Source organism: Pleurodeles waltl, chromosome 6 (genome assembly GCF_031143425.1).
Source record: "Pleurodeles waltl isolate 20211129_DDA chromosome 6, aPleWal1.hap1.20221129, whole genome shotgun sequence".
Taxonomy (NCBI): Eukaryota; Metazoa; Chordata; class Amphibia; order Caudata; family Salamandridae; genus Pleurodeles; species Pleurodeles waltl.
The window spans coordinates 484,182,146-484,209,316 of NC_090445.1; positions in this window are offsets into that span (position 1 = coordinate 484,182,146).

A 27,171-nucleotide genomic window follows, 5' to 3' on the forward strand; every position below is an offset into this window, starting at 1 on the left:
TTAGTAGAAATATATAGACACTTAATATAGTTTGCAATGGGCCCTACACATATTTGGCTGCAACAGGAATAGATCCTGTAACTGTGCATTCAATAATGGGTAAGGTACCCATCAAACATGAAGTTTGGAAGCAGTGTTTCCTCATACGGGAGACTAAGGTAAACATGGAAATCTCACAATGGAATTGCCCTTTGTAATGGTTCAATCAATGGACAACTGTGCCACTTGGAGTGCAGTTTTTTCTGTACTCTGCACTACCATGCATGTTACGCCGATAGTTGCAAATCTTCCGGAAGTGTTAAAACAGATCCAAGACAAATACTGGGCTGCCCCAGCCCTGGACCTGGGAATGCAATTAATCGGTAATTTTGCCACAGTATCCTCAATTATATTAAGTACCTCAAAAGGGAAAAACAGTAGCATTGGCAGTAGGCCAGTGGCTTTGGTACATTTCTTAACAGGAGTAAGAACGTGATCTATACTAGTATAGGTAGGGGTAGTCTGGGAGCCCGTCCATGTAACCACAACTACAAAGTGAATCCAAAAAGGATTCTACCAAACAAGCACAAGAGGGTTATAAAAAATGCAGGGATGAACAAAGCCTTATGAAGATAATAATAAAGAAAAAAGGAGAATCTACACATTCAGAGACCTATGAGAAATGCTATATTCTTAGAAATAGGGAAACTTAAAAAACTCTTCATAGATACAAATATACTGACACTCTCCAATCTAGTTCCTTCCGAAATGAATAGGTGAAACCGAAAAAGCAGTCAAAAGACTCATCTGAAGTCTCAATAAAAAAGGAAGAGAAACCTTCAAAACAGAAACCAAAAATCAAAAAGAATAGGGTTGTGGTCGGCTTGGTGAAAAATGCTGCACTTTGCTGAAGGACAGGAAGTGGGCATATGGCCTCATAATGCGGTAAAGGCCACAACAGTTTGCTAGAATCTTCAAAAGCCCCTGGGTGTGACAGCAACTAACAACTTTCTTGAAGTTGAAACTGTGGACAGGGACATCTCCCCACCCGGCAGAGTTTATAAATTAAAAATACAAATAGAGGGAGACATAGAGAGCACTCTTCAAGATATACTTCGGGGAAGATTAACACTTAGTTATGACATCCTCCTGGCAGAAAAAGATTGGCCACCTAAACTTGTGTGTCATCTCCCATGAGGGATAGAGGTGATTGTGCCTTCTTTCCCAGTCCTTGTTCTTGATACACTAAAAGAAGCCTCTGCCGTAGATTAGGCATTGGTACAGGCTCCAACACTGTACAGCAACCATGTAGGGTGGGATAGAGATTCCCCCTTCCATGTAATACCAATTAGGTCAACACCAGAGGTCTAACCACAATACCCCATTGTTAGACCTGGCATCCTTGGCCTTGGTCTCCCCTAACTTTTTACCTCTACTTCCCAGGTTGTTTCTGTGTGCTGGACTCTGTTTTTGAATGTTTTTGTTACTCTGGGCACTTTACCACTGCTGCCAAGTGCTACATATGTGAAATTGTATGTGTAATTGGCTTTTCCATAATTAGCATATTTGATTACTAGTATGTACCTAGTAAAGTGCACTAGAGGTGCCTAGGGTCTGTAAATCAAATGCTACTACTGGGCCTGTAGCACTGATTGTGCCACCCACATGAGTAGCCCTGTAAACATGGCTCAGACCTGCCACTGCAGTGGCTGTGTGTGCAGCTTTTAAACTCACTCACTTGCCAAGCCTAAACCTTCCCTTTTTATACATGTAAGGCACCCCTAAGGTACATCCTGGGTAGCCCCATGGGCAGGGTGCAGTGTATGTTAAAGGTACGACATGTACTTGTGTGCTTTTACATGTCCTAAGAGTGAAATACTGCCAAATTCGGTTGTCACTGTTGCAAGGCCTATCTCTTTCATAGTTTAGTATTGGGCTGCCTTTAAATATCCTTAAAGTGCAGTTTCCCTTTGAGAGTAGATGAAATATAGAGTTTTGGGTCTCTGAACTCACAATTTAAAAATACATCTTTAGTGAAGGTGGTTTGAAAATGCCACTTTTAGAAAGTGGGCATTTTCTTGCTAAAACCATTCTGTACTCTGCCTGTTTGTGGATTCCTTGTCTGGGTCAGACTCACAGTTGAGCTGTTTGCACATCTCCACTAGACAGTGACACAAAGGGTGCTGGGGTGAAACGTGCATATCCTGATGGGCAATCAGGGCTAGGCTGGAGGGGGGAACAGTCACTTACACTTGAAAGGGCTGTGCCGGCCCTCACACAAAGCAGTCTCCAACCCCTGGTGTGTATCTGGAGTCAGGCCTGGGCAAGGCAGGATCCTATAAACAGCAGAGACTTTGCTTGAAGTTGGACAACTTCAAAGGCAGAAAGGGGTATACGTATTGGGTCCAAAATCCTAGACTTCAGGTTCAAGTATTTAAGAGGAACCTCTGCCAGGAGAAGAGCTGAAGAGAAGTGCTGCCCCTGCCTGTGACGGTGCTTAGTTTGTCTATCCTTCAGTTGCAGCTTCTGCCTGTGAAAGGTGACAAAAAGTGGAATTAGTTGTGCATTCCTGCTTGAGAGGTCTTTCCAAGGGTTTAGACTGAGCTTGCTTCTTGTTTTTGAAACCTCAGGGGCAGCAAAGGCTTCACCAACCAGACTCTGACCCTGCATGATGGGGACCCTAGCTTGTCAGAGGGTGCCATTCCAGTTCTTGGGCCCTTGGAAGTGAATTTCTGGTGAAATCCTGATGAACATCGCTGCAAGACTCTGTGTGACTTTGCTAAGGACGCCTCTGTATGAAACAGGTATCGCTGCCTGCACATGGATCCGTGGATCTCGCTGAGGCGTGACAACCCCACCATGAATGTAGGCCTAACATCGTTGCAGCCGCTGACGTCCACATGAACTTGTGAGTTGGAGTGTTGTACACCTGACGTTCGTGACACCCGACTGATTACATCAGCACCTGTGACGTAATCGCGACCCTGTGAGGTCACCCCGCAGCATTGTGACTTTACCGGACTTCAGCTTTGCTGGAGGTGCCAAGGGACTGACTCCTCACCACCAACGCCACCTCACCTCCACTGCTCTGCAGGAAGGACCCAGTGCCTCTTCGTGATGCCTCCGCTCCTTCACCTGCAGCACTGGAACTGACGCCGCATCGGATCCAGCGATGCCTTGCTCTCCGACTCCGGGCGCCAGCCTCTTTCCACACATATTTCTAAGTACTGTACCTGGGGGTCCATGTGACTCCATAAACGGCACCAGTGGCATCGCATTGTGGAAAACGACTCTGTCACGACGCTGCTTTAACATCAGATTGCAGCCTTTGTAGCTCTAGGCACTATTTTGGTGTTTAATTGCTAAAGTCATATTTGTAATTGTGTATCGTGGATTTTTATTGTATTTGGGCTTGTTTTATTTAGATACATATTTACTATTTTTCTGAACCTGTGTGGTGTCCATTTTGCAGTGTTTCACTGTATTACTGTGTGTTTTTGTACAAATACTTTACACATTGCCTCTGAGTTAAGCCTTTCTTCTTATGCCAAGCTACCAAGGGGAGTGAGCGGGGGTTAACCCGGTGTGTTTCTCCTTTTCCCTAACTAGAGTAAGGATCCTTGCTTGGACAGGGGACAACCTGACTGCCAGCCAGAGATCCACTTTTAACACACATTAAACATGAGGCTAAAAGAACGGTGACAGAAATGCTCTCAAACCTCATGTACAAGGGAGTAATAGAACCCTGCGTATCGCCAATGAATACCCCTTTCTCTCACGTAGCTAAGCCAGACCATTTGTACAGAGTAGTCTTAGATTACAGACACCTTAACAGTTATACACGCACAGTTGCAGTACACTGCACACAGCACTTATTAACAACTTAGGGCTACATGTACCAAAGTTCGGATTTGCTACTCGCAAATTGCGAGTCAGAGCGACTCACAATTTGCGAGTTGCAAATCCGAATGTAGTATAGTGTAATTGACACTAATAACGATTCGCAAGGGGTCGCAAATGCCCACCTCATGATTATTCATGAGGTAGGTCGCAATTTGCGACCCCCCTGGGAATTGCGACTCCCACAGGGATGGTGGCCTGCTGGAGACAGCAGACCACCATGTCTGTGACTGCTTTTAAATAAAAGTTTTTTTTTTTTTTTTTTTTTTAAATGCATCCTGTTTTCTTTGAAGGAAAACGAGATGCATTACAAAAACAAAAACAAAAAACGTTTTTGTTTCCAAACTGAAAAAAAAAATTCAGTGACATTCACAAAGGGGACCCCTTCCCGTTTGCAAATGGGTTAGCATCAGTGTGACACTGGTGCTAACTGCGATTGTTTTGCGACTGCATTCGTGGTCACAAAACAATCATACAATGGAAAGCGGGGAGCAAAATCCTTTGTACATGTGGCTTCTAGGCTCTCATTATGACATTGGTGGTAAATCCCACTTACTGCCATGCTGACTGCCGCCAACATACCGCCGCGGATATCCGCTCAACATATTATGACACACACACACACACACACACACTAATCCGTCACTATTCAGCTACAGACACAAGTCCGCCACACCAAAGGTCAGTGATAAACTGGTGGTATCCAAACCCACACCGTTACGCCAATTGAACTATGCCCACCACATTATGACCCACGAATCACTACGGCGGACATTCAATGACGGTAAACCATTGGCGGTACATACCCCAGCATCACATCTCACTCATCCCAATGCCAAGCCCTGCATGCCATATCAATGCGTGGACACCACTCACAGCCCTGCATGGACACCTATTATTAAAGCATGCACACTGGAGAGAATCAGCTGTCCAGCAAATACCAACTTACACAACTTAAAGCTGCCAGGGCAAATACAACCAAATAGGGTAATCCACTGATGCACAATATGTCACACACAGAAACAATAACACATCATTTACATCCCCACAGGTATCCCAGCCAATGTCAGCAGAGAAGAGGTACCAGCACTATCCAGTCCCCCAACGGAAGAGGCCAACAGCGATTACAGCAACTCTGGTCGCCTGGATCTGGATGACCATCCTGGCCCATCAGGGACCTCTGGACAGTCGGTTTCCCAGGCCCAGTCACACACCACCACAGAACCTCCCCCATCTGGAAACACCACCACAGCACCCACCCAGCGTACCCACACCTCTGTTCTCAGGACACGTCAATCAGCAGTGTGTCCACCTCTACAGGGACTCCAGGCACACCCCATACCCAAGACAATTAGGGACCTGGGGTCAGTGGGCACATGGTTCAGGGGACAGAGGTACAGGACAACAGGAAAACTGGGGGGACTATTGTGCGCCAGAGGGAAGACAGGCCCAGGGAACCTACACTCCGGATGCACTCACTGAGATTCTGGGAGCATACCATTATTCCCAGGACACGATGGGCCAGATCCTGGAAAATGTGCAGCAGAACAGGCGGCTGCAGGAGGTACAGTACCAGGGGATCAGGGAGGACTTGCAGGCCATCAACACCACCCTGGTCTCCATTGCAGGGGTTCTGGCAGACATGGCCAATATAATGAGGGAAGCAGTCTCACAAGAGCAGGCCCCCGCCATTAGCCAGACATCTGAACTGCCTTCCACCTCCGCTGCCGCTAGTGGACAGGGGGCCCCACCACAGGACCAACAGACCACCAGTAGCCCTCCCCCTGCAGAAGGTGAACCACCCTGCAAACGTTTCCTGTGATCCAGGCAGAAGCCAGAGACTATTGCCAAGACCCCCGCTAGGAAAGGAGACTCTCCTGATTGTCACCCTTGTGTCCCACCCTGTCACCCTGTCCACCTTGAACTGCCATTGCTCCCCTTCCCATATCCCCTTGGACAATGCACCTGTGCTAGAAATGGACTGGAGCAATACTCAGAACTTTCCTCCATCATCACACCATCCCAATGCACTTGCTCCTCTTCTTCTTAGCACCTTTGGAAAAAAATACAAGTATGGAATATGTTACATTTTTAAAGTGTGTATTCATATAACCAGGTTCAAACATTGCAATTCAACTGTACATTAATTGTTCACATAGGAAAGACCTGTAGTTTCCTATAGTGATCACACTAGGAGCAATAGTGGGGCACCAACATCTGTGAAATTAATTGCCAAAGGGTACAGTAAGTGGGCATAGAAGTGGGAAATAATAGCATGCCAGTGCCAAAGATAATCTAAATAATGACAATGAAATATGAAGTTACACTGTCTTACCTGTGTGACATTGGAAGTATTGTCGTATCACTGCTGTCCTGTTGTCCTCATCCACTGCCTCCTCATCCTCACTGTCCACAGGGTCCACTGCTGCCACACGGGCATCTCTATCCTCCTCCTCCTGCAGAAAAGGCACATGGCGTCTCAAGGCAAGGCTGTGCAACATGCAGCATGCCACGATTATCTAGCAGACCTTCTTGGGTGAGTAGCACAGGGATCACTTCAACCTGGCCTTCAGGAGGCCAAAGGTTCTTTCGATTATCCTTCTTGTTCGCCCATGTGCCTCATTGTAACATTCTTCTGCCCTTGTCCTGGCATTCCTCACAGGGATCAGCAGCCATGACAGGTTGGGGTAACCTGATTCACCTCCAAATATCGAGGGACAACATTTAGCCACATACTATCCCATATGGCCCACACCATACCCATACAACAACATATACTGGGTGGGAACCAGGGCTCACCTATTACCCACACCATGTGCCTCTGTAGTTGGCCCATCACATTTGGGATGCTGCTATTCCTCAGGATAAAGGCATCATGCACCGACCCGGGATACTTAGCATTGACATGGGAGATGTACTGGTCCGCCAAGCACACCATCTGTACATTCATGGAGTAGAACACCTGGTGGGGGAGGAAAAATGCAATATGAGTTCCATCAATTGCCCCATTTATGTTGGGGATATGTCCCATTGCATAGAAGTCAGCCTTCACTGTGGCCAAATCCTCCACTTGGGGGAAAACAATGAAGTTGCACATGTGTTTTTATCAGGGCAGACAACACTCTGGTCAGCACCAGTAAGAGTATTGGCTGGGCATGGCCATTGGGCACAGTGGCATGTAGGGGGCCCAAGTTAGGCCCCCCATGCCACTTAAAAAAAAGAAAATATATATACTTACCCCAATCGACCTGCACTTACCTGGGATGGGTCCTCCCATCCATGGGTGTCCTCCAGGGGTGGGTGAGGGTGTCAGGGGGTGTCCCTGGGGACAGGGAAGGGCACCTCTGGAATGCTTCCATGGTCAGACACCATGGAAGTGGGCCCACATGTCCCTTAACGCCTGCCCTCAACCAGGCGTTAAAAAACGGCACATATCAGGCTGTGCACCGTTTTTTAAGGCCCGCCCCCTCCTGTGCATCAAAATGATGTATAAATAAAGCGCACAGGCCTTAAAGTCATTTTTTGGGCAGGAACGCCTACCTTGCATGTCATTAACGCACGCCGGTTTCCCTCATCCAGAAAATGACACACACAGAGGGATTTTGACATTCACGGGGTCGGACGTCATTGTATAAATATGGGGCAAGGTTTGCACCAACTGTGCGTCAAAATTTTTGTCGCACATTCGGTGCAAGCATAGTATAAATATGCCCCTTAATTTAGAGTATGCCTTACTCTGTTACAAATTATATTTCCTAATGAAACTGCAACAAACAAGTTGCCTAGGCTCGGGGAAAATTGGACAGCAGCAGCCCAATCGTGTCCCTCTAGTCCTGGCTGCTGTTGATCCAACACTACCACCACCTTCAGTTCAGGCAGGACCCAGTGGGATGGGGCACACTGGGTCAAGGGCACGGGGTTGTGGGTTTAGGGTTCGTGGGATGTAATTTGTGGCCAGCAAAGTGAGTCTACTGGGTTCACTGTCACCAGGCCACCATCAAATACATCTTGGGATCTCTCCACCAGTCCTAAGACATGATGGGCCAGGTCTTTACAGAGATCCAGGACATGAAGCAGTTGCAGAGGGAGAACAATGTACCAATGGAAAAACTAAACTCCTATTTGAACTCCCTGAATGGGGTGCTGCATGATATTTTTACACATATGAGCAGGGCTTTTCCAGCAACATCTTCCCCTTTCTGTGGTCCAACAAAATCTGGGGCAACTACATCTGCTTCAGCCACAGAAAGGGAGGTTCTGCCAGAGGAGGAAATAGCCTCATCCACCTCAGTTCCTGAAATTATGGCTCCACCAACCCCTCCCCCCAGGAGGTGACATTCATTCTCACCACCAGGAGAGGATGGCAAGACCTCCACTACCACCAGCAAGTGACGCAGAACCTAATCTCCTCAGGTGTGTGACTGCCATTCACCCTGTGGACAATTTTCTGGACACATTTACCTTTTTGATGCCAGTTGTATTTTGTGCCTTGGATTTCAAACAATTGTGGCTCTACAATAACAGTTTCATTCACTCTGATTGTCTTTTTAATTCTTTGTTTGGGGTTTGCTTTTCACCCTGTTTCATTTTATTTGGGTCTGTTGAACAATATCAAAACTAAAAAAGTCAAAGACTGGTGTTGTATTTCGTTCATCAATTTTGTTCAGTTTTTACCTTCCATCATTTTTTTATAATGTATTCAATTAAGCTGGTTGTTAATCAAAAATTAATTCCATTTACGTAATGTTTCTTATGTCTTTTGCAAATGATAAAAAAGAGCAACCAGCAAATCAAAAAATAGTGTTTTTATTACATTCTAATAAAGAATTGTTTGTCATTGTTTTCCAAAAACATTACAAGTCATTCTTAACCCAAATATTCAGTGCCATTTTCACATTTACAGTTCCAGACCTTGGTGTGATCCTGTGAAAGTCAGACACACACACTTTGGGTGTACATATCTTGTTCAAAGACAATTTGCAGAGTGATTCAATTGAAGTTTTTGAGATTTCATTAGACTTTGGCAAAATCCTAATGTTATGGAAACTGTATGAAGCTTTTGATGTGTCTCATCATTGAAGAAAGAACATATTGTAGCACACTACTGAAGGTCAGTAGTGATATTCCACCAGATACTGCCACAGTCTATTGGAAAGATCCTGCGGTCCCAAAATGTAGTACTGCCATGAACTGCTAGTGTGAGGCAGATGATCAGTGTTCGTTGAGGACCAGCCTACCTCAACGATCGACTTACCTTCCACATCCCGAAACGCCAGTTCGCTCCGCTGACCTCGCCTTTGCAACAGTCCCTCGCAATCGCCACACCACATCTGGAGGCAGGTCCTTCTCCCACCATGCCGTCAAAACCTGAAACTCCCTCCCCACCAACCTACGCAAGACCCAGGACCTCCTGTCCTTCAGAAAGCACCTCAAGACCTGGTTCTTCGAGCAGTAGCACCCCCTCCCCCCAGCACCTTGAGACCATACCGGGTGAGTAGCGCCCTCAACAAATTATTAATTGATTGATTGATTGATGATCTGGCTCCAGCTGATGACGGAAATCAATAATAGTTTGCCTATTCAACCAGAATTTTTTTATAATATCCCATTCTTCCATAGTAGCCAGGTCTGGAAATGGTTGAAAAACTTGAAGCTGTAGTCTTCTGCCTCTCCCTGGGTTCATATGTCTGCAAAAAAAATATTGTATAAAATGTGTAAACCTTTTTTTTATATTTAACGCAAATGCATGTATATGTAAACATCTTTTTGGTTTTCTGACATATCTTTACACACACAACAATCACAACAGTGGTTTTGTTATTTAAAATAATACATTATTACAATAATGTGTAATGCATGTGTATGTGATTTAAAAGTTTCAAAAAAAGATTAAACACAACTGTATGGACACATTTGGAATTTAGGAATAATGACAATTTTTTTGTAGGTGCCCATTATCATGAAGGCAGCTTGCATCAAATGTGTAAATAAAATAAAATTACAGGTGTGTTTCTTTAAATTTCTTAAATGACCACATTATACACACATACAGTACACATTAGTAAAATATTGCTTGTAAGAGTGAAGTGAAATGCACGAGTCCAGAGCTAATGGAAACAGACAATTTAAAAGGTAACATGCAAAAAAGTAGCTTACCCTTGATTCTGGCGCTGGCTGGGTTGATTTGCTTCATGCTCCAGTAGCAGCAACAAAGGAAGGACTTGGGCGATTGGGTTCATTATAGAAAGGGAAGTGGAAAAAAAGAAAAGGTAAGTTTCTACCTTATATCCCTCCCAATCCACCAACTCAGATGTGGAGGTTTCCCTGCCACAGTTACTTCAGTGGGAAGGTACATCATGATTGATCCAGCGGACAGTCGTATTCCCTCCGACTGCCACTTTTGCTTATGGTGCCATGGACATGGGAGGAAAATTCTGACAGAGATGGCAGTACTCTGACCAACTTTAGCACGTAGACCTGCTGCCATCAAAATAGAGCGGGCAGACCACTTAGTATTCGGAGGGGGAAACAGATGGAATAGCGACTGTAGGACCAGATCTGCCAAGATCTAAATCAGGCCCACAGTCTTCGGTGAGAAACTGTTAGACCTGACATCCTCGGCATGGTTCCTCTAACGTTTTGCCTTCTGACCTCCTGTTCTGCTGACCTAGTTTTTGCTGGCTTTGTGGTGACCATGGGCACTTTACCATTGTTGAACAGTGCTAAAGTGCATGTATTTTTCCCCTAGAACATGATAGAATTGGCTTATCCCAATTGGCATATCTAACTTATGTATAGATCCCTTGTAAAGTGCTGTACATGTGCCCAGGGCCTGCAAATTAAATGCTACTGGTGGACCTGTAGCATTGATTGTGCCACTCACTTCAGTAGCCCTTTAAACATGACTCGGGCCTGCCATTGAAAAGCCTGTATGTGCAGTTTCAAACTGCCATGTTAACCTGGCATTTTAACCCACTTGCCAGCCCCAAGCCTTCCTTTTTAATCCATATACCAACCCTAAGGTAAGCCCTGAGCAGCACCATTGGCAGGGTGCAGGGTATTTAAAATGTTGAACATGTAATTTTAAGTTTTAAATGTCCAGATAGTGAACAACTCTTAATTTTTTTATCACTACTACAAGGCAGATCTCTCCCAGAGGTGAGCATTGAAATTGCCTTTTTACATTGTATAAGTGTAGTTTTCATTTGGGAAGAGATGGAAACCCCAAGTGTGGTGTCCCTGGGATCAATTTAAAATCACAACTTATGGTGAACTTGAATTTTAAATTGTATTCCTGGAAAGTTGCCATTTTCTTACTTTAAATCATCTAATGCCTTCTGCCTGTCACTGACAACACGTCTGGGTGAGTGACATCTGCGCTCCTGTGCATTCCCATCAGACAGCCACACACAAAGGGAGCTTAGGCATGACTGAGTGGGAATCTTCTTTTTGATTGACCATCCTAGGTAGGATGGGAGGGAGGAGCTGAAACACCTGAGCCTCTGAACTCTGCCAACTGTGAATCCTGCCCTGGCAAGTGGTGCTAGTACAGTCCTGGGCCCTTGGAAGTGAGTTATTTTAGTGTTTTTACTAAATCCACGCATCTCCTTCATTGCCCTGTTCGGAATTGATACATCTCCCATCGATGCTGACACATCACTGCACAGAAAAGGATATTATATCGTTGTCTGCATGGTTCACCCATGAGGTATCACCTTCACTGCAAGGGATTCAATGGTGCACTGCTGCTTGAGGACATAACATCGATGACTGTGCGACTCAACGATGATACATCCCTGACTGTGGGGTTCGGAACCTAGGCATCATCTTTGCATCTTTCCCTCTGCTCCTCGCATCAGATCTTTGATATTCACGCAACCCTCCAAACAAGGTACTTTTTCAGGAGGTCAAGTTTGGTCCCTGTAACTGGCTTGCACTCCATTGTGGTTGGTGTGAACTTCTTGATTTACCCCAGCCTAGCGTGACCAGAATGCCCTGGTTGGTGCTTTAACTTCAACTTATTGGATTTTTGTTGTTTTGCCCTTGTTTTGTTCATTAACTTCAGCTCTATTTTTCTAACCTGCTGTGGATACTTTTTATGTGGTGTTTGCACTGTTTTACGGTTTTAAGTCTTGCACAAATTCTTTACACATCACCTCCTATGTTAAGCCTGCCTGTTCTGTGCCAACCTCCCAGAGGGTGAGCACAGGTGAATGTATTGTGTATATTTAACTTACCCAGAGTAGGTTTGTGGCCCCTACTTAGACATAGTGCATATATCTGCTAACTAGAGACCCAATTTGGAACAGAAAACAAGTAAAAGGATGAATGGTGAGCTCTCTCTTATGGTCTATTGACCTTTATTTTCTCTAATTTACAGTAAGAGGTAGTTCATAATTGCAATAATCAAGGATGTACTAGAAACTATTAGGTTGTTGAATAAGGATAGGTGGGAATGTATCAATGCCTACATTGCACCTGGAGAAAAATATGATAATTGTGATTTGGGTTGTGATCAGATTTAATACCCTAGAAATGTTTGATTTTGGACCACTCAGTTTTTGGCAACTCACTCCCTGTAAGCTATGATAAATGGACTTGAATGCTAATCTCCATGGCCGACTTTTAAAATAAGGTCTGCTGCTTCTGAGATGTGATAAGAGGCTCTGAGCTGGTTACACATGGTTGTGTTTACACATGCATTAACTCCCTTGTGCAGGCTAAGTGAGTGGGACTACCATCTAACTTAGTCTGGCATCTGCACACAGGTGGGCTGTCATAGATAGGACTATAATAATACATATATTATGCACTGTTCAAGCCATATCATTTAATTGGACTGGCATTCAAAAAGTCATATTCCATTTCTTTTTTACTATTGTGTGAATCCGTAGTGCTTTATTTAATTTACACTATAGGCAAAAGCTGCACTAAAAAATCTATTTCATATGGGCTCTGGTAGAAATGGGGTTTCTGGTTGGCTAGTTTATGCACCTACACCAGGCAGAACCCACCCACTCTAGTCAGGGCAAGGGAGTTACACGTTCAAAATAAACCCTGCTCACCCCCCTGGTAGCTTGGCACGAGGAGTCAGGCCTATCCCAGAGGCACTGTATAAATCATTTGCTCAACACACACAACACACGTAACACACTTTCAAGTGCCCACCACAAAGAAAACACAACACCAAGTTATTTAAAAATAAACTGTATTCTACACAACGCAGTTATTAGACCAAACACAACATGTCAGTAATATCCTGCTGCCCAAGCAGTTGTCAGAAAGTTACACATTAGTTACTCTGTAGAACCAGCAGTAGTCACACATAACACACAGGTTACTTATTATTCTGCAACATAGGCAGCAGTCAGGAATCACATTACTAAATAAATGCACTTGTCATAGAAATACCATAAATGCCCATATCAGAAACATTAGAAAACATATGGTAAGTCATAACAACATATCAGCATGTCATGCCATAAAAGGAACATCAACACCTATATGTAGCACATAATAAAATAGACAAGTTAATATAGAAATCAATAATGTGTATGTAGATATGTATGTCCTTTAAAAGTACCTGTTTCAATGAAGAAAAGGCACTTCCAGTGCCCAGGAGAACAAAAAGGAGACCCCCAGTGCTCCACTGCGCTAAACTGGGGCCTTGTGGCAATTTTGGGGGGAGTTGGGTGGCACACACCCCCTCCTGCTTTTATAACGGGCCCCTCCTGTGGCCCATGATCTTAGGGAGCCACTTCTTCTCATGCCCCGGGGGCACACCAGATAGCGTGCTCTCGAAGTGCTCCGGTTTCTGGGCAGCCTAGGTTGCGACACAACAGCGCGCTTTCAAGTGCCCACGATTAGCTGGAATGCCCAGGTTGTGGCGGTGAATCTCCTTCACTGCAATGCGCTACAAGGTGCAGGGGGACACAGACCAGAGATCACAAGGTGCTAGGGACCCTGGAAAAGCACTTCCCAAGGTGCAAAGTCCACCCAGTACAGCACAGACAGTGCTCCTCATGCACTGTGAACAACAAGTTTCAGGGGTCAGGGGCCATAGCACCCAGCCCCTGGGGGACACACTAAATTGGAGCACAGGGTGGCAGGGCCCAGCAGCAGGCCAGCACAAGGTGGATGCAGGCAGATGGCAGTCACTCCTAGTGATCCAGCAGGTCACAGGTCAGCACAGCAGCAGCTCTCCATGGCGGTTCCTGATGAGTCCCTCCAGCATTATGTGTCTAGTTTAAAGTAAGTTCCAAAGAGTTCCCAGTGTCTCCAAATTCTGGGGAAAACTCCCCGGTACTTATACTCAGTTTTAGCAGTGTTTCACAATGAATGGGAGAGGAGGTTCCAACCAGTTACAACTGGCTCTGGGATTTCTCCCTCTCTCCTCCAGCACAGGCTCCAAACATCAGTTGGGGGTAAACAACCCTTTTGTGTGAGGCCAGGGCACAGCCTTTACAGATGCATGTGTGCCCGCCTCTCCCCTCTCCCTTCTGTCAGCCCAGGAAGACTATTCAAAATGAGTCAGCAAGATTTGAGCTTCCCTGTTGTGACAAGTTAATTACACTGCAGCCAGCAGGTAGATCAAAGCATCACCAGCAATGTAATACCCATAATTTTGGTAATGCTGTTTTTTGTATTCTGCACACTGGAGCACTGCTGTCCAAGCTCCACAGAATGTGCTTAGACACCTAAAACATTTAAAAAAACGTTGTCTTCCCCAATGGATGTTTTGAATCTTACAGTAAGATCATAGAACATTGTTAAGGAAAATACACCAATGGTATGGGTAGTTAAATATAAAATGTGAACTTCAGCACATAATGTGACGTACTAAATTGACAAAGAAAACATGGCTTCAGGCTTACCTTTGTGGCCTGACCTCAGCAGCCCTTAAACCTTCAGGCAGATCTGATAAAATACATGCAGACATCAAATGTTGTCATGTGCCTGCAGTGACTAGCCCCCTAAAAGTATTTTCACGGTTGTAGCTGTCCTGTCAGAAACAGTCAAGTTGAGATAAAATATTAAGTCTGATAATTTTGGACTGGTATAAACTACAGGGGCAATTAAACCACTATTCTAATATATATGAAACATCGAAATCACTGGTGAAGTTGGATTTTTAGTAAATATTTAGCAAAAGTGAATTTTACACAGAGGCTAGAACCTGTCAGTGCTTCTCCTTAATGAGAAGGAATGCTACTCCTCTGAGCACAGGAAGCACAATTGGTTAAAGTCCAGGAACTTCATTAACTTGAAAGGAACTAGGGTCATGCATTCCCATTCGTAGTTAAGTGTACAGGTAGACTTGAAGAAGGTAAGCCCTAGGTTACTTAGGGCACCTCGTACCAGCTTGGCACTGGGATAGTAGGACAGAGAGCTGTTTAGGAAACCAGTTTGGTGTAGCTGAAAAGGAGGGGACTTCTCATTTCCATAAACACACCCCTGGTTGGCACAAATGTTCTCTCCAGTGGCAGAAAGATTCTGCCATGTTTCATTTTCTTTTAAACAGTGTACTGTGGGATAGTTTGCAATTTGTCAATCAGGATGTACTGTAAAAGTAGGAAGTGTTGCCCTTAGGAACATTTTCCTCGTTGGTTAGGTAACGTCTAGGAGTCAGCCAGGTCAACTGCCTAGTAAATTATAGAAAGGTGACATCTCACCCACAGCTCATTGGAATACTGTCTGGACATGTGATAGCACAGAAGAGGGCTAGATCTGCTATTTGAGGCCTGTTTGGAGACCTTAAAGAGTGAACCTGCTCCCACTTGAACAAAGGACTAATAAGCCAGTTTTCTGACCTCCTGTGTTGGTAAAAGGCATAACAAACTGCAGGGGAATTATTTTTGGAAGTGCCCATCTAACCAATAGCAACTTGACCTGACCTGGATCTTGATTGTGGCCTCTACTACAGTGAATATTGGCCCCCAGTACTGTCTCTTAGGGAAAGAAGAGGCGCTTCTCCACAAACACTAAAAGGTTAAGCTTTTCTGCTCTGTTCAGTAGCTACCAGGCAACTAAACCCTTTTAAATGATTGAAACTAGTGTTTTACTTTAACATTTTAACAGGTTCCTTGTCTTATTCCTGATGATGGACTCCCAACCACCCCAATCATTAATCTACCTTATTACACATGGGGTAAGCCTATTATCAGGAGAGGAGGAGGCTGGGGTAGAAATATGCCTGGGCTAAATAATCCACACTTACTGACAGGTCTGGTCAAACCCAGCCTCACAGAAAGAATGGGAGGCAATCAACCTATAGTACCACTGACAGGAAGCACTCTCCCTTGAAGTTTTCCAATGAAAGAACCTGGGTGCTTTGGCAGGGGAAATGCTAACATTTGATGTTGAATGTTGTAAAATCCCATTGTGTAAGGCAGAGGACATATATGAATGTTGAGGGATGTGAAATCTTTGGATTTGGCAGACACCTGCCTTCTTGAACTCTTCACTTGCATTTATTTACCCTTGCACAAGGGAACACCTCTGGGGAGCACTGTAACCTCCAGAATACAAGGACAAATGGACCCTTAATGGATGAACCACTGTCTTCAGTGAATGTCTAATATGGGCTTTGTTGGACCTCTGTCTCTAGGGCCAGTGGAAATAATGTCTCCTCACCCTCTTGGGGACAGTATTTGGTGTATTTGAGGACATTGAAAGAAAGGGTTCCTCTGGAACCTTTGTGGACTGGCCCTATAAAGTGTACCTATGGAGACTGACGCCATGCCTACTGATGGACATACAGATGCAAGGGCAAGTCACCAGGAGATCTTGAGCCATGGGGTTTAAAGGCAGGGTTTAAAGGCAGTGAGAGAAAACTGTCTTAAGGGCTACAGATTCTTCTGGAGGAAGACCCCCAGGTCTTGGGCTCTGTGCGCCTCCCTACTTCTGGAAGATGGCAGCTGGTTGTTGGTATTGCAAGAAAGCCTTGAAAACAAGCTATGAGTACCAAGAAGGGCAGGGTAGTAGTAGAGAAAATCAACTCTATCATCCAAACTTTATATGACAAGAGGCCTTAAACCACCCCTACTAACGGCTGGAGGGTGGCACCAGGAGCAAAACACTAGAAACCTCATGCAAACCATACATAGAGGCCAGTCAAATCAGCCTTGGCTTTGGCTGCTCATGTATGGCCTAATCTGTGGGTCACCAGTGCGGCTAGGCCACAAAATGTTTTACCTTGCTTAGGAGATCATTTGGAAATTTCCAAGGAAGTGCCATGGCCCCCAGGGATCAGGCAACAATTAGTTGAATGGTTCTCTGCTTCTTTCTCCCATGTGCCCTGGGGAGAACCAGCGCATACCAGCAAAGTGTAATGCATGTGGTGAACCCCCTATGAATGCGTGTTACCTCAACGGGGCTACTGCCCCATAAGACTCCCCTTTCAGCTCCACCATGCTCTGGTTAATGGCTCAGAGGGAGAGTCAATGCCCTGGGAGCAGTGCTGTGTGCTGTCCCTGCTGCTGTGTCAGGGACCAGTGGGGAGCACCTAGTCTGCAATTCCCTTCCTCCACTTATCTGCTTGGGCTCCTGTTCAACCTCTACAGAAAGGGCTCAGATTTTAAATAGGAGGGGCAGAGGTATCCACGTGATGTTGTTGCCACAAGAGCACAAAGATCACATTTTAAAAACAAAAACTAAAAAGTATGCCCACACTACATCAAAAAGCGCACTGATGTTGCAAAATCAGCTGAAGCAATATCATTTCCCCTAAGGATTTGTGAAAATATTGATATTTGACATGCAGTGCCCCAGGAAGGCAGTGGCAACAACTAAACAAGTTGCTTGTTGTTGGGGCATCAAGGAGCATTGGTGACCCCCATCACCCTGCTGTATCTCCACATGGAGCCTCTGCTTGTATTTAAAAAGTTACCCTAATGTTTGAGGTCTCTGGACGAGTGACCCATGTAGACCTTTTCATTTGTTTCTAGCAACCTTTGTTTTGTCATGTGGTTTTAGGGAGTGTGGATTTTTCCTTGTAGATCTTTCGGTTCCTTTGAAGTAAGTTTTAGGGAGGAAGAAAAACTCACACATAGCTTAAACTGAGCCACAATGAATATTGTGAGAACTGTGGTGTATTATGTGATATAGTTGTGCAACCTTACGGTGGTATGCTATCTAATAGATTCTCAAAACCATCTTAGTGCGACTTGTTTGTAACACCTGTAGCTCAACCCTGGGTAGCTGTGGCTTCGAGCAGCAAGGTTTAAACAAAGGAAGTTGTGTTAAGCATTTAGAAGACCCAGTCAATGAAATAAGAAAGTCATACAACACAAAAGAAATCAAAAAACTATTTATAAAAATAGATTATATTTTTATGATTTTTTAGATTCCAAGATAAATAAAATATACAAGAGGGTTCCAGAGAAATAGATTTTTAAATACATCATTAATCTCAGCTTTTTAGTCCAAGGTGGAAACAAGCACTGGTAACCGCAAAGTTTGTAATGTTTTAAAAAGTTTGAAAACGTTGGACTTGACTACTGCCCGACCAATTCTGACAGGGAGAAGGTCAGTAAGGAATATTTACAAAATGTCACCTGGTCACCAAAGCACTCTCAAGTCCAGTTCCAAAGTTTACATCAAAACTGCTATAGACTTCAAAGGAAGGGTCCTCGTGCTGATGATGCTCTGGATGCTGTGCGGTCGACAAGGGCCTTCCTGGAGTTATTCCTCAGTTCACGGGTAAGGCAACTTTGGTCACTGGGGTCAGAGTATCTTGACGCCTTCCTTGAGCCATTCAAAGACCAACAATGGCCGGGCTACAGAACTCGGGACATAGAGTGTCCATCGCTATTGTTTGATGAGGGCTAGTGTCCACCTTTGGTGACCAATCTATACACTTATGACCCTCCCAGCATTGGTGCAACTTCTGAGTCCAGAGTGGAGGTCTTCTTGTCTGCACCTCAGTAGTCAGATGCGATTATCTGCAAGTTGCTATTGACTGGCTAGGACAGGTGACTTCAACTTTGTTGCCCTGGTGCTGGAACAGGGGGCCAGCTGACTGACCCTTGGAGTCACAACTTTGGTCTGGGGCTTAGGAAGAGCAACTTTTCCTTGAACCAGTCACCACAGGCACAGACCTCTCTTTTCTAGCCCAAGGAACAGCAGGTTCAGTCCTGCAGTTGGCTTAGCCTCTCTTACCAGGTCCAGGGATCATCAGGGCAGGACTTCTTTTCAAAGATGATCTCTGTATTCCAAGTGCCTCTCTTGAGTTGGAGGCTTTCTACCCTCTTTGTAATTTCAATCTGCTGTGACCACGGGACTTACTGGACTTTGGGTCAGATGAACAATGAATATTTGCTGCCCCAAACAGCCTGATTCACAGAATCAGGCTGTTGACCGTCGCAAAATTGCTTTTTAAAATGTACAAACATAAAACTGTGATTTGGTAATTTGTTACTGAGTTGCAATTTGAGTTTGCAACCAAAAACAGAATTTCCTCTTTGGATTGGGATGTTCAGGGAGTCCCTTCCAAATAGGAAATCTGAATAGTATGTCCTAGTGTTTTGCAACCAAAGTGCGGTTGCAAAACATTAATACTATACCACCACCTCAAAGATTGTGTTTAACCATTTGCAAATGGTAAGGGTCCCCTGGGGACTCTTTCCCATTTGAGAACTTTTAAAAAGTATTTTGTAAGAGCACGCAGTGGTTCCATGGACCACTGACTACTCTTAAAAAATTAAAAATAAATTTTTATTTTTTTGATCCATCCTGTTTCATTTTAATGATATCTGGCTGCATTTGGAAAAAAAAGGATTGCTTTATTGAAAATCAACCACAGACATAGTGGTCTGCTGATCCCAGCAGGCCACAACCCCAGTTATTCCTAGTGGGTCACAAATTGTGACCTGCCACATTAATATTCATGAGATAGGTTTATTTGAGACAACTACGAATATCTAATTAGGAAACAAGGACCATATTTAACTTTAGTATATTAGTAATAGTGGTTACTAAATAGCGATTTGCAAACAAAAATGCTATTTGGTAATCAATATTACTAATGTTAGTGCATCTGGCCCTAAGTTTCATCAATTTCCTCACAATTGTCCTCTGATCCTGGCCTTCTCAGAGCTTTCATAATGGCCCATTAAAAGTGAGTGAGGCCTTGCTTGCCCTGTGTAACAAATCAGTTAATAGTACAACAGTCCTTCTGCTCTGGAACAGGCATTGGTTTTGCTGACGAATAAACCTAATGCTGATCCAAATATGTTTTCTTACTATGAGCTATTTTTCCTGCCTACTTCTCCAATAAAAAATCCTGGGAAAGGCTATTAACAAAGAACTGTTGAGTTTTCTGGAGTAAAATGAAACTTGATGAGGTGCAGTCAGGGTCTTAACTATCTCAAACTAAAAGAAATTGCTACGGTCTTTGTGCTCAATGATTTGTGCTGACAGGTACTGATTGTGGGCCTTGGTTTGGCTGGGCCTATCCACAGCACTAGATACAGTTTCCCAGTGTCGTCTCTTGGCTCACTTACATGAGGCCGGGGCTCAGCCCTGGCTGGATTAAGTCCTGTTTTAGGCCATGGTGCCCAACTGGGCTCCTTTCAACCCAATTTTAAACTTGCTTGTCAGGGGCTTCCTAGGGCTTGTTACCCAGCCCTACAATTTTTTACCTTAATATCCACCCTTTGAATGTACTAATATTCTCAGTTAGGTTGCTATTTATGAGCTACACCACTGACACACATATTTTGAGTTCTTTAAATGACTCTGCATTTGATGCACTCTCAAATGACTGTGTAATGGCATTTGTGGAGTAGATGTGTTTTTAATTAAACACTGTCAAGACTGAAATATTGGGCTTTTCTAGATGAATCTTGATTTTCATTTTTCCCACAGGCCTTTGGCCCTCCTAAATGGGTGATTTCTATGACCTTTGTCTGCATTCTAGGCCACAGCAAACCCACACCCACTCGCATGCATGCTTCTCAAAAAATGATCACTCATCAAACACACAACCAAAATATGGGACCTTTTGAGCAGTGATAAACCTGACACCGTCTTCATCAGCGAGACCTGGCTCAACCTCTCATCAGCTTCCGACATCACTGTGGCAATCCCAACAAGCTACAAGACTGCCTGATAAGAACCCTATCACAGGCCAGGAGGAGGAGGACTCACTATTTCCTATATGCTATACATCAAATGCAGAACATCCACTTAGACTGGTCATGGAACACCCTGAATGGAACACTCGTCTACTGAGCACCCGGACCACAAGCCACTGTTACCAACCTCATCACCAACTTTGTCGCTCTGCTCACCATCAATTCAAAGCCTACATCCTCCTTGATGACTTCAAATTTTTCCTGGAAGACCAAACAACCCCTGCTCCACAGCACTCCTTGAATGCCTAAGCAACATCGGACTCACTCAGCTCATCACAGAAGCAACACACACTGCTGGGTAAACACTGGATCCCATCTTTGCCACAAGGGACAGCATCAAATACAACTCCACCAACAACTCGCATGGACTGACCTCTACATCATCCACCTCCAACTCAACACACATCGAGTCAACATCCATACCATGTTCAGCCCTTCAAGCCACAAAGCAAAGCTGAGGAAAAATAACAGAAGTAGACTGCCTCAACAGCCTCAGCACTGATCAACCTAGCCCCACGGACAACCTTGACAAGGACAACAACAACTTCAACAACTGGATCAATACCTGAGTTGGTTCCAAGGCACTCATCAAACACAACTAGCAGAGTAGGTCAAACAAGCAGGCCATCTGGTACACAGAAGACCTCCAAAACACTAAACTCACAGCCAGAAACGAAATGGAGAGCCAGCCATGACACCACCAACAGAACTTCCGACAAGAATGCACTCAGACACTATCACCAGCAAATTAGAGACACTAAGAAAAAGCACTAGTGGACCACATTGAAGGAAGCTCCAAACACTGCAAGGAGAATGTCAACAACGTTGCTGTCTCCAAGCTATTCTACAACAAAGTAGCCAACTTTTTTCAACAGAAAAATTGCAAATATGTACAGCAACTTCTTACACCAACCCAATCCCAGAGAACACATCCCTAACCTAGAACCATGATAGCTCCTCAGTCCAGGATGCCAACCAAGAGAGCCACCTGACCGAATGAGCAACCCTCACCAGAAACATAACTGTAATAATCATGCAGATCATCCACTAAGGTTCCCCAATAGACTCAAGCCCCCTCCACATCTACAACCTGGGAACATCATTTAGACCAGCACCACCCTGACCCACATCAACAACACCTCTGTTACATTTGCCACTTTTGTGGATGAATGGAATCCTCCAGAAATGAACGCCCTTCTAAGAAGCCCAGAGCCGACCAGAATCAAGTGAGCGTCTTCCGACCAATCTCCCTGCTTCTCTATCCAGCCAGAGTAATTGAGAGGGTCATTAACAAACGACTCACAACCCACCTCATACTTTACCATCTACTAGACAACAAACATTCTGGAATCAGAAACTACTACAGCACCAAAACAGCACACATCGCAGCCACCAACAACATTCAAAACGTCCTGGACTGAGGAGCTATCATAGCTATATGCAACCAGAAAATGAGTGGTAGCATTAAGGCCCTCATTACAACCCTGGCAGTCAGTGTTAAAGCGGCGTTAATACCGCCAACAGACAGGCGGTAAAAAAATGGGACTTTGTCCCTGGCGGTAATCACCATCAAAGACTGCCACTTTAACACACTGACCGCCAGGGTGGTAACGGCCGCTGGGCTGGAGACTTCGATCTACAGCCCGGCAGCCGTCACAATCCCACCCTCGGGAGTATGACCTGGCTTACCGCCATGGTTTTCGTGCCAAACTTACCACCACTAAAACCATGGCGGGTTGTGCTATCAGTGCCAGGGAATACTTTCCCTGGCACTGATAGGGGTCTCCCACCCCCTCCCTCTCCCCAGAGCTCTCCTACTTCCTCCCACTCCCTCACCTGCCCCCAGCACATATACACACCCACACGTGCTCCCATTTACACACATGCAGACACGCATACCCACAACCACCCACGCATACACACATACATACCCACATACCACAACACACACCAACATACTTTGTCACACACAGGCATTCACAACACACAACACTCACATTCATTCATTCATGCACACATTCAACGCGACTCACACCCACATGCACGCATTCCAAAACATACACAGAACACCCCCACATACACATAACACCCCCACCCCCCTCTCCTGTCAGAGAACCTGTCTTACCTGCTTGCAGGGGGTCCTCCGGCTGGAGACAGTCCGCGGCGGTGCTGTCAGCAGCAGCGTTCTTCAGCAAAACACCGCCAGGACGTATCATTGGTCACGATACGGTCAGCGGTGTTTTGCTGGCGTGGCGGTTCTGCTGTCAGCAGTGCCGCCTCACTGCCGTCCGCCGCCACGACCGTCGGCGGTGTTCCGCCAGCATTCATCAACCCACCAGACACCTACCCTCTGCCTCACTCTCACTCGCACACACTTCCCAAATCTGCAAACGCAAAGCTTGAGGTCACTCATTTTCTTACATCGCACCACAACATAACATAACTTGACATGACATAACAAAACAAAACAAGCTTTCAGTTGGTAAATTACTTTTCCCTTTCTGAGCAGGCATTAAGGTATCTTTTGTTTGTTTACCTGAGCACACCAGGCCATTGGCAATTCAAGCCATTATCTAACCTTGCTATTGTAGGCCTAAACAAACTCCACCAATTAAATGTGGATTTTCCTTTCTAAACTCTGCATGACCTGTGCTTGGTTGACTTGCTCCTGCTTGCAAATTCTAAACTGCTATAGCTCAGCTGAAATGTTTCTTTCGCACATCTTCTCATGATACAAACTCCCTATCTTAATAAAAAAAAGTTATATTTTCTTTCCTTTTACACTGCTTGACTTAATAAGTATTCACATTTGTTGTTTTATGAATAGGCTTATATTGTGAAGTTGTGTGATAAGGGAAATGATAGGCTGAAAGTATGAACAAAACTTATACAAATGTTTTATTTTTCAGAGGACAAAGCGCTTGGGAAAATTCCCCCATGTTTCAAGATTGTTGTTATATTAAATAAAATGTTACATGTGTTTAAAATGTTCTTTGCTAGAATCCACCACATCAACAGAAACTATTTCTGTCTCACAAAGCCTTAAATTCTGATTGGCTGAAAAAAGATTTTATCTGCAATATTGTTTAAACTTATATATCATTGAAACATATATAAAAAAGTGTTCCAGGGAAAGGTTCACACGCTCTACACATTCAAAAGAGCACATGGTCTACACATGCTAATGATGTACCGATGCTCTCTCTGTTGGCCTTAACTGACATACTTCATTCAATACTGAACAATCTTAGAGGCTAGACAGACTCTCAGACATGTGTTGCCTTTTGCTATTTTATATTTTATTTTCCTTATATTTTCTGACTCACATAACTCTCTATTGCTGAGTCTTTATTGCTGCCTTATGAGAAAATGTTTTATGAGTTACTCATTTAAATACGCCTTTTTGTCTTAAAAAAAGATTAGCTGAGGGTTCAGATTCACGGTACACGCTTCATGCTATGTTCTGTAAATTGTTATATGATTTAATAAAGCCAAAAAGAATTCAGAGCTAGTGATAATTAAAACCTTTAAATTTCAATCACAACTCTAATTTTTTACTCTAAAATCAAAAGGATTTACTGAGTTTATTAACGTGTTTAAGAATTGCAGTCCTTGACCTCCAAAACTCAACTCAACGGTTGACCTAGGCCTACATGTCCCAAAAGTGGAGGAGATTTATAATAATGAATAAAATTCAGAAATTCTCCACGCGCTCTCCCCAATATTGTTGTAACTCTTTATTTGTTTGCATTCCCACTATTGCTCTGAATCTTCTTCGCTGTATTTTTAACTAAGCCGGGCATAGTACACTGGCTACCTTTGGCAAAGAGAATGTTTTCCAAAGCTATGTTGATTGTCTGTAGAGCTTTTCATTGCTGTGGCCTCACTGATTTGCAATATAAATGTCAGTATTAACTTCCGTCAAAGGGCTGTTTCATGATGGGTATTGTGAGCTGTATCCTGATGGGTATTGTGTGTGAAATGTCTAAAGTTCAAAGACATAACTCGACTTTCCCATATTTAATGCATGAAATGTAAAAAGAACAAATCAGAAACAGGGAGCACAGATTGGCTCTCTGTGTGTCTGACTTGTTCTGTCAAAAGTTAATACAATAGCTCGGGGAAAGTTTGGATTCTATGTCTGATTTTTTAAATGCCTCACATGCAAAACAAACAGGCACTAGTCCCATCATGATATAAATGCATCTCAACTGATTTTCCCAAGATTCATCACACTCAACCTGGGGGGAGACAGATCTTTCTCAGATGTAGCATCTAGTGTTGTAGGACCTCCTTAGCACCTGGGTTGGGCACCCTTAGTTTGGCATGAGGGCCGGAGCCTGTGCCTTTTGCATTCATATGCATTTTATAAATTTTCTTATTTTTAGCACAGCCAGCTTTTAGTTTATTGTTTTTATATTTCAATCAGCTGCTTCTTTCCAAGAAGACAGAGTTGTTTGCACTGCACATTTTATCAGCAGTTTGTACAACATGCACCATGTGACCTGCTCAAGGCTGTCATGTACAGTATGTGAAATGTTGTCTTGTTTCTCCAGTCCGGTAGCCAGTCCCTATGTTCTAGACACATCGGTACATCAGGCCTGTTCTTAGAACCCTGTATGGGTTATTAAATAAACAACACATAGACTTAAGCGGGTCATATGGCATTCCAGTCATGATCGTCGTGGGATGCATATCATTCCACAGACAGCTTTGCTGATTCTGGAGTTGACTCTTCAGCTTCCCAAGAGGATTGAAATCAATAGGCAGACCTTTGCCATCAAATTCAAGTGAGGAGTCCAGGCTACTTCCTTAGGTCGGAACAGGCAAAAGTGTTACATCCACTAGGCTCTCAGATCTAGACACAGGGTTCTGGCAGGAATCTATAGGATTTCTAGAATCATACAAACTGGTTGGGTTATTTAGCTAGTTTACACTGGTTGTAATGGAGATTACCATATTATGTTTCATCTGCCTTATTATTGCAGCTCCTTCTTTTTATACTAGGATGCAATTGCTTTAATAAATGCATTGAAATCCAGTTTGCAGCTTGTGTCCTGCCTTGGCATGTGTAAGTCACTGAGTACCCAAGTGATAGGGGTATGATCTGTTTCCACAACTTCCCTGAGTAGTTAGAGTGTCAGGGTTAGGTTGCCACCAATCACATTTCCTTTCTAGGGTTGGGTGAGGCACTGCGGGCTAGCCAGGACTTAGGGTGACAGCTTTCAAAGTGGTGTGGGGCTGACTCAGTTTCACACACTCAGTGGTGCTGCCACCCTAAACAAGCAGTCTTCTTACCATAATAAGAGCCGCACAAAACTAAGACCTAGAATGTTTTGCTCTAGCTTATTCATTTTATGAATACTTTGTTGCCTTTTTGTAAGGCTCTAAATACTTGGTTTTCCTCCAACTAATCTCTTCAGCCCACTCTAGGTGTTGTGACTACATGGCAACAGACCACCATTTCCGGTAACTGTGGGTTCTACAAATCTATTTTCCAATACATTCCATTGCATTACATCATATCTAGGATCAACCCAGACATTTTTGTAGAGCGTAAAGGTGCTGTTGGTTTATCTGTGGTAATTGCTTCTAAAAAGAATGGCTTTTGAGAGGTGATCATGGCAGACATATGGCCCTAATCATAAAAATAAATGTACACATATGGATTTATTCATGTGCAAAATTACTCTTGCACCTTAGAGTAATTCCACATGCTTTTGCTATTTACCATTTGAGAGTGTAGATTTACTCTGATGTGTGGAATTACATGTCTCCACTCCCAGAAACAGGTGGCGGAGACATCTTGGAGCCAAGTTTATGGGTGTAAAGTTACTAATCATAGCTTTTCACATGTAGGCTAAGATTTTCACCACCTTATTGGACAGTTGAACCACAAAGGTTGGGACCATTGTAATATAGATTTCCCTGAGTAAAAAAATGGAAAATTATTAAAGTTTATTAATTATTTCAAAATAAATGTTTTATTTATTTATTGTAAAATATAAATATATATATATATATATATATATGTATTTATATATAATGAAATAAATATTTGGTTAATGTAATTAAAAGTTTTGTTTATTTAATGTAAATTGCATTTTAGATTGTAATAAAAGTTTAACAATATAATTTATGTCTGCAATAGGATAAC